General features: G+C 41.4%; 1 pseudogene; it reads left to right on the top strand.

Annotated features, from left to right (window-relative positions):
* On the top strand, positions 1–1,450 carry LOC108289429 (annotated as a pseudogene).
* The last annotated feature ends 8,322 nt before the right edge of the window (positions 1,451–9,772 follow it).

Raw genomic sequence — 9,772 nt, 5'->3', positions numbered from 1 at the left:
ATGCTGCTGGAAACACAGGGAGCGCTGCACGTGGCGCTGGAGCTGGTCATCGCCACGCTATCGGTGGCGGGCAACGCGCTGGTGTGCGCCGCGGTGGGCACTGCGAGCGCGCTGCAGACGCCCACCAACTGCTTCCTGGTGTCCCTGGCTGCGGCCATGGCCCTGGGGCTCTTCGCTATCCCCTTTGCTATCACCGTCAGCCTGGGCTTCTGCACTGACTCCTGCGGCTGCCTCTTCCTCGCCTGCTTCGTGCAGGCGCTCACGCAGAGCTCCATCTTCAGTCTCCTGGCCGTGGCGGTCGACAGGAACCTGACCGTTTGTGTCCCGCTCAGGTATAAAAGTTCGGTCACTGGGACCCGAGCAAGAGGGGTCATTGCTGTCCTCTGGGTCCTTGCCTTTGGCATTGGATTGACACCATTCCGGGGTGGAACAGTTAAAACAGTGCCACCAGCAACTGCCCAGAGCCCTGGGATGGAACCACGAATGAAACCTGCTGCCTTGTGAAGTGTCTCTTTGAGAATGTGGTCCCCATGAGCTACATGGTGTATTTCAATTTCTTTGGGTGTGTTCTGCCCCCTCCCCTTATAATGCTGGTGATCTACATCAAGATCTTCATGGTGGCCTGCAGGCAGCTTCAGCGCACTGAGCTGATGAACCACTCGAGGACTACCCTCCATCGGGAGATCCATGCGGCCAAATCCCTAGCCATGATTGTGGGGATTTTTCCCCTGTGCTGGCTACCAGTGCATGCCGTTAACTGTGTCACTCTTTTCCAGCCAGCTCAGGGTAAAAATAAGCCCAAGTCGGCAATGAATATGGCCATTCTTCTGTCACATGCCAATTCAGTTGTCAATCCTATTGTCTATGCTTACCGGAACCGAGACTTCCGCTATACTTTTCACAAGATTATCTCCAGGTATCTTCTCTGCCAAATAGATGTCAAGAGTGGGAATGGTCAGATGGGGGCACAGCCTGCTCTCGGTGTGGGCCTGTGATCTAGGCTCTGGCCTCTTCAAGGAGAAGATACAAATCCATAATAAACACAGGACATGGCTGGCAGAGTCTTACTGTGAAAGATAGCTACACACCTCACAAGGAAATGGACTGCCTCTCCTGAGTACTTCCCTGGAGCTACCACATGTCTAGCTAATATGTATGTGTCACTAGCAGGCTCCAAGAGTTGACAAATTTATTTATGATCTATTCAGCTGCTTTTACTGTGTGGATGATGCTGACAGCTTGAATGGATTCTAACAGATTGTTTTGTTTTTAAAAGTCTGCCTTGTTTATGGTGGAAAATTACTGAAATTATTTTACTGTGAAACACTGTGAACTATTATAATGCAAATATTTTTTAACTTAGAAGCAATGGAAAAATAAAAGTTGGCTGTACTAAAAATGTATACTTGCTCCTAGGAAGGTGACCTCAAAAATTAAAAGTATAATTATTCGTCCACGTGTGGTTGCTCACGCCTGTAATCCCAGCACTTTGGGAGGCCAAGGTGGGTGGATTACAAGGTCACAAGTTCGACACAAGCCTGTCCAATGTGGTGAAAACACATCTCTACTAAAAAATACAAAAATCAGCTGGGCAGAGTGGTGTGCGCCTGTAGTCCCAGATACTCGAGAGGCTGAGGCAGGAGAATCACTTGAACCTGAGAAGCAGAGGTTGCACTGAGCCTAGATCACCCCATGTACTCCAGCAGGTGACAGAGACTCCATCTCAAAAAAAAAAAAAAAAGTATAATTATTCAATCAAGAAACTGCTATATTAATTTAAGGAAATGATAGTCTCATAAGTTAAGTCAACTTTTGATCACATAATTTTAAGCTCCGTTCTTTTCCATATACAGGAAACTACCTTAGGGAAAAAAGCTGGTGAAATGGATCCCTCCTCTACCAAATTCTGCCTTCTAGAGCTAGATAGGGAACTTTGCTTCACTCCAAAGTTCAAGTTTGGTTAAGTTCTTAGAATACAAAGTGCAAAAATTTTACTAAGCAAAATTATTTAACTCTGTGTGTATATGAGGTTAAATAAAAATAAAACTTAGAAAAAAAATTATAAAATACCACCCCCAGGAATGTGTGTAAATAAATACAAGTGTTATTATCAAGCATCATCGATTGTGTATTATGTAGTTATGCATAATTTTTTTTGAAGTTTTCCATTTGTAGTCATACAGAAATATACCGTTAGAGTTAAGGGGTATAACACTTTGCTGGTGTATCTTATTTTCAAGGAACTCTATTATGTTAAAACATAGATTTTGTTCAGTATTGTCACAATCCGGGTCATGTTTTAACTGTACTAAAAGCCTTCCTCATTTCCTGCACTTCCTTCGCTTCCTGTATTGTTTACATGCATTTCTGCTGTGGCCATCTATTGGGTACTATCCCAACTGGCACATTTTACAAATATGCTTTGACTTGTTCTCCTTTTTTATTCAAAAGCTATCACAAATCACTTCCCTTGACCTCATCTGCCCTCACACAATACATTTCCTTCTTATTTTTCTCAACTTGTTTATAACTTTTCACTTCTCAGTCTATAAATCCTGTCTGCAGTTAAAAACTTGATTTTACAGTTAATAGCAATTGAAATTTTCTTAGAGATTTTTTCTTAGAGAAAAGCCCTGCTAATGCCATTATATATTAGGTTGGCAGCTTCTACCCCTCATGAATAGTCCTTTTGGCATTCTAATAGATCATGTAGCTGAAACATTTAACAATTTTTGGCTTATCTTAAGGACATTTTTTACTTTCTTTTTTCTGCTTTACATGCTCTCCTGAGATTCCCTTGTACACATTCTTACTTATTCTGATCTTCAGGTTCTTCTTCTTTTTTTTTTTTAATGCTCTCTCTCAGTAGAATTGGATATTCCTCTTTAGACTCTTTAAATATTTAAAATATTAAGCTAGGACTTCAGTAATATCTCTGATTGATATTCTTTCCACTTCTATCTTCCAACTGAAACGTATGGACTCGTGTAATCGTACCATCTCTCCAGCTATACTGCTAGTTTCTTCCCTGGCTAAGATCTGTTTAGCCAGATCCAAACCCCCTTTCCGGTCAGTAACTGTCACAACTCTGACAAGGCCCATTCTGTTTCTGCTAATGAGAGAGCTTGTTCAGCGTTCATCTTCAACATGTTCTCGTATTACTAGCTACCTCCAGTTCTGGGACCTGGGTAGGACAAGGGCAATCTCCATCTACATTAAAAGACATTTAGACCTTTCTCAGTGATAAGTATGGACAGCCAAGCAAAGGTGCTTCTAGACTAGTCTCAGTGGCAAGCAGAGCTTTTCAAACTTCTCCAGTAAATTAGAGATACCTGAACAAAGCCTCCAATATTCCCATCCCTAAACTCCCATTCAGGCTGCAACTTAAGTAGTGCTGTGCAAGCCCTGATTTATTCAGAGTCTTCTTGAGGTTTTTGCCTATAAGTCATAGTGTATCCTCATTGATTTAATATAAAATTAAGGATTAATTACTACTGGGTAAAATTAAAGAATGTGCCATGTTTATATTGTGACTGTTATATAATTTGGTTTACTACTATAGAAATTGACAAATCATAAGAAGAACCTATTAAATTCTAAGGAGCCAGAAAATCCTTTTCTTTAGTAAAATATGGTAACAAATGACATTTTGTTGAACAAGTTAGTTCAAAACTCTTTTTGTAGGTGCACAGAAAAAAAAGAATAATCAGTCATTGTTATTAGAATGCTTGTCATATTGGCAAAACTCTGTTTTTACTGATTATTATGTCTAACTCTTCCAAATCATGGGAAAAGTTTATGAGTCTGACTGTGAATTAAAAGAATGAGACACTCAGAAATGTACAGCCCTGGTGTAACATAAGAAGCAGTGAAGTATGATATAATACAAACAAAACAAAACAGACAAAAAAAGAGCAGAGTGTACTTTGCTTCGTTTTGTTTCCGCACAAGCATTTTAATACTCACTAGCTGTAGTCTTGAAATGGAACAGTCTGTTACTAGGCCACTACCCACAAACAGCCACAAATTCTACACTATTAGTAACTCTCCATGCTAGACTCTGGAATTAGGAGATATTTTCAGCCAATGTATTTTATTAACTCACTATGATCTAATATAAATTCCTCATTCCTTTTGCATTAACTATGATTACAACAATGTTTTGCTAATGATTCCCCATCATGATCTCAAAGATTTTTATTGCAGGAAGTGAAATTGATCTAAATAGAGTCGCTGTTCAAAATAATCCAGCTAGAAATGTCATGGGGAGAGGCCAGCTGGGCTGCTCAGCCTGGCCTCAGGATGACATTGCCTGTTAAGTCACATTATCCAAGGCTCATTCTTCAATTTTGCAAGCCCGGAAACTTTATTTTGTCAAGGTGCCCAAGGTTGATCACACTCAGGGGACTAGGTTTGTGTCAACCCAATGCATAAGAGGCCAGTGTGTAAACGAGAATCCTATTTTTCTCATTTGTAATGGGCCTCTTGACTATTAAAGGGGTAGAAACTTACGAAAGGTAGCAAACACTGTCTTCCCTTATAGGAAAGTCTTCATGGGAAGTCCATTATCATCTTTTCAGTTCAATAAACATTTATTAAACACCAAGAGTACAGGTCATTTTCATCCCAAGGATGTTTTGCATCTATAAACAATTTTATTAGAACTATACTGACACTGAGTTATCACAGAGAGATATCATTTCCAGAGCAAACTGCATTAAGCCAATTTACGCCTTGACCAATTTTCTAAAATTTTCTCTTCTGATTGGCAGATTCAACCATTTAGGAAAGACTGTTGATCTAGCTGCATTAACTACAAAGATCATCCAAGAACCACAGTCACAAAGCCAGTCTCTGAATATGGTTCTTCAAAGAAACCTTATAACTCTCTGAACAGGTATGGAAATAATTGCATGTAATGCACATATGCTTTTTACTATTAGATTTTCTTATCAATTAGCGATTTGAAAAGTCGAAATCTCCTGAGCTAGACCAATACTGCTCACTACCCAGTATGAGGGTATTACTAAAATGAATTCTTGAAAATTTTATAGCCAGTTTAACCTAACTTGCCCCATTCCCTGATAGCCTTATTAAGGGCCTAGCTATACCTTATCTTAGCCATCTAGGTTTACCCATGCTTTGCTTCCTGCCGCATCTTTCTAGTTCACTTTCTGGAATTCCATTCTGGGTAGAGAGGGAGAGCCAGATGTTACTCTTTCATCCTCCTGAAGCACTTCCATTCTTCTGAGATTCAAGAAAGACATTTACTACACTCCCACCTCTCTCTCTCCTGTTGCTACCAATTAGCCAACTCCCAAACACCTAACTTAATGCTTCTCAACACACACATTGTTCATTAAAATCCAGTATTTGGCCTCTTTCTCTCAACCCCAGATATGTCCATGGTTCTCCATGATCTCAATGTCCTCATGAACTCCTTTTCCACATCTCAGCCTCTTTTTCCACCTTCACTTCCACTCCACTTCATGCTTCCTTACCATGGCCAGACCCTGAGTAATATTACTACCTGCAATAGCTCCACATCTAAACAATGCATTCAAATATCCAGCAACCTGGACAAGCAGCCTTCTACCCTGTTTCCATCATCAGGTTGCTCCCTGCTTGTGCTCTTCTGGGACCTCCTAACTCTTGATCCTCCTGCTTTCTCCCTCTCTGCTAGTCCTCTTCTGTCTTCGTTTTCTTCACTATCCAACTGAGATTTCATGTTGCACCTCTTGTCTCTGTTCTCATAGCCCTTGTTCTATTGTTTTTCAGTCCAAAACCCCAACCTTGGAACAACCCTAGTGTGTGATTTTTCAATACCCATATCTGTGTTGTAAAATATTGCTGTAGAAAATCTCAAAATAGTGCATATTGATGGCACTGTAAATTCATGGCCTCCAACTTCAATTGGGCATTTGGTATTGCCTGGCTCTCCAGAGTGTTTCAAGCGTTCTCACTTTTCTCTGTCTCTAACTTTGATATCTCTTCCCTTAGTCTCATGTTTTCTGTCACAGAGAAAACAGAGGCATCAGCTGGGAAACTTCCCTCAGCTTCCCACAACTAAGCTAACACATTTGCATGTAGCCACATCCGTCCTTTTCTTTTCTTCTAGTCACAATGCAATAAGAATGCTTATCTCCTTACAGGCCAATCCCTCTGGTAGTGGTGTGTGTAGCCCTTTAACTTGGAGGGACTGCACTGCATCTATTTCCTTTTTCTTCACTCGTGTCATCAGCTTTTACCTCTCTACGGCTCTGCGCTGTTAGCATTTAAACACATGCAAGTCTCTGGCTATCATTCTTTCTTCCTCATATGGCTAGAAGCAACTTTTTTTTTTTTTTTTTGAGACAGAGTCTTGCTCTATCGCCAGGTGCCAGGCTGGAGTGTGGTGGCTCAATCTCGGCTCACTGCAATCTCCACCTCCCAGGTTCAAGCAATTCTCCTGCCTCAGCCTCCCACGTATCTGGGACTACAGGCGCGCACCACCACACCCAACTAACCTTTGTATTTTTAAGTAGAGACGGGGTTTCACCATGTTGGCCAGGATGGTCTCAATCTCTTGACCTCCTGATCCACCCGCCTCGGCCTCCCAAAGTGCTGGGATTACAGGCGTGAGGCACCGCACCCGGCTGCAACTTTTTTTTTTAAGAAGAGAAAAAGAAGGACAGTCTCTTTTAGTTCAGGGTTATTTAACCTTTTCACTTGCTAAGAATTGTATTATGGTCTATAACATATTTTCTAGTGTTTAAAGCAAACTGCTTTTAAATGCTACAAAATTGCTCACCTGGAAAATTATTTACCACTTAGAATTCAAATATTTTACCAGTTCTTAATTGTTCAGCATTGTTTTCTTCTTTAAACTTTTAAATTACAAAATATACAAAAGGCATAAAACATAAATGTATAGTTTAACGAATAACTATAAAACTAATATCTGCTTAACTATCATTTAGATCAAGGAAATAACCCTATCCTATATGTCCCTTCTAAATCGATCTTCTCACCCTTCTAGAGATAACCATCATCCTGAGTTTTATTATAATGATTCCTCACCTTTTCTTTATGGTGTAACTCTTTCTTTGTCCCTTCTGGCCCACCCTTCCTCTTCTCCATCCTGCTCCATCCAGTGGAAAGCTAGCTTGTATATCAATGGGTTCCTTTGGCCTCTGGCTTCCAGTTAGGTTTGGTCAATGCAGAGATCAGAAGGAGCAGAATGAGATAGGGTATTTTCTTCCCCTGGCTCCTCTCCTGCGGAAACTCCTTTGTCACCCAGTGTATTAGTTGAGTTCTCTGGAGTAATAGAACCAACATGATGTGTGTATATATATGTGTGTGTAGTGTGTGTGTATAGATATGTATGTGTATACACACACAACACACACACACACACACACACACACACATATATATATAGAGAGAGAGAGAGAGAAAGAGAGAAAGAGATTTATTTTAAGAAATTGACTCATGCAATTGTGGAGACTCAAATAAATCCACAATTTGCAGGGTAGGCTGGCAGGCTGGAGACATAGGGAAAAGTTGCAATTTGAGTTCAAAGGCAGTCTGCTGGCTGAAATCCTTCTCGGTTGAGGGAGAATAATCTTTATTCTATTAAGGCCTTTGACTGATTTGATGAGTCACAACCACATTATGGAGGGTAATCTGCTTTATTCAAAGTCCACCGATTTAAATGTTAATCTCATCCAAAAAGAATACCTTCACAGAAACAACCAAATATATGGACACCATGATCCAGCCATATTAGTCTATTCTCATGCTGCTAATAAAGACATACCTGAGACTGTGTAATTTATAAAGAAAAGAGGTTTAATGGACTCACAATCACAGCAGAAGGTGATGGAGGAGCAAAGGCATGTCTTACATGGTGGCACGCAAGAGAATGTGTGCAGGAGAGCTGCCCTTTATAAAACCATCAGATCTCATGAGACTCACTCACTATCATGAGAACAGAATGGGAAAAACTCACCCCTGTGATTCAGTTACCTCCCACTGTGTCCCTCTCATGACATGTGAAGATTATGGGAACTACAATTCAAGATGAGATTTTAGCGGGGACACAACCAAATCATATCATTCTACCCCTGGCACCTCCTAAATCTCATGTCCTCACATTTCAAAGCCAATCATGCCTTCCCAACAGTCCCCCAAAGTCTTAACTCATTTCAGCATTAACTCAAATGCCTACCAGTCCAAAATCTCATCTGAGATAAGGCAAGTCCCTTCTGCCTATGAGCCTGTAAAGTCAAAAGCAAGTGAGTTACTTTCTAGATATAATGAGGGTACAGACATTGGGTGAACATACTGTTCCAAATGGGAGAAATTGGCCAAAATGAAGGGGCTACAGGCCCCATGCAAGTCCTAAATCCAGCTGGGCAGTCAAATCTTAAAACTCTAAAATCATCTCTTTTGACTCCATGTCTCACATCAAGGTCACACTGATACAACAGGTAGGCTCCCATGGCTTTAGGCAGCTCTGCCCCTGTGGCTTTGCAGGGTATAACCCTACTCCTGGCTGCTTTCATGGGCTGGCGTTGAGTATCTGTGGCTTTTCCAGGTGCACTGTGCAAGCTGTTTTATGCTTTTGCTTCCTCTTGAACACTTTGCTGCTTAGAAATTTCTTTTGGCAGATACTCTAAATCATCTCTTTCAAGTTCAAAGTTTCACAGATCTCTAGAGCAGGGGCAAAATGATGCCAGTCTTTTTGCATAGCAAGAGTTACCTTTACTCCAGTTCCAAAAAAGTTCCTCATCTCCATCTGAGACCTCCTCAGCATGGATTTCATTGCCAATATCACTATCATCATTTTGGTCAAAGCCATTCAGCAAGTCTTTAGGAAGTTTCAAACTTCCCTACATCTTCCTGTTGTCTTCTGAGCCCTCTAAACTGTTTCAACCTCTACCTGTTACCCAGTTCCAAAGTCGCTTCCATATTTTTGTGTATCTTTACAGCAGCACCCCACTCTACCAGTACCAATTTATTGTATTAATCTGTTCTTAGGCTGCTGATAAAGACACACCTGAAACTGAAATTTATACAGAAAAAGAGGTTTAATGGACTCACAATTTCATCTGTCTGGGGAGGCTTCACAATCATGGCAGAAGGTGAAAGAGGAGCAAAGGCATGTCTTACATCTTGGAAGGCAAGAGAATGTATGCAGGGAATTGCCTTTTATGAACCATCAGATATGGGACTCATTTACTATCATGAGAACAACCTGGGAAAAACTTGTCCCCATGAGTCAATAACCTTCCACCAGGTCTCTCCTGTGACACATGGGAATTATGGGAGCTACAATTCAAGATGAGATTTGGGTGGAGACACAGCCAAACCATATCACCAGCCAAGGTGACACATAAAATTAACCATCACACCAACCAAAGGCCACATTTCTGTTGTTTTTTTGAGTTGGAGTATCGCTCTGTGACCCAGGTTGGAGTGCAGTGGTGTGATCGCAGCTCACTGCAGCCTCTGCCTCCCGGGTTCAACCGATTCTCCTGCCTCAGTCTCCTGAATAGCTGGGACTACTGGTGCAGACCACCATGCCCAGCTAATTTTTTGTATTTTTAGTAGAGATGGGGTTTCACCATGTTGGCCAGGCTGGTCTTGAACTCCTGGCCTCAGGTGATCCACCTGCCTCGGCCTCCCAAAGTGCTGGAATTACAGGTGTGAACCACGTCGCCCAGCCCAAAAGATCACATTTCTTATGAGACTTACCTTTCCATGCAACTCTTCAGGCCTAGGGATGGTT

Source organism: Cebus imitator, unplaced genomic scaffold (assembly GCF_001604975.1).
Source record: "Cebus imitator isolate Cc_AM_T3 unplaced genomic scaffold, Cebus_imitator-1.0 Scaffold403, whole genome shotgun sequence".
NCBI classification, from domain to species: domain Eukaryota; kingdom Metazoa; phylum Chordata; class Mammalia; order Primates; family Cebidae; genus Cebus; species Cebus imitator.
Note: the sequence above shows the minus strand (reverse complement) of the source record. Positions and strands in the feature narration are given on the sequence as shown.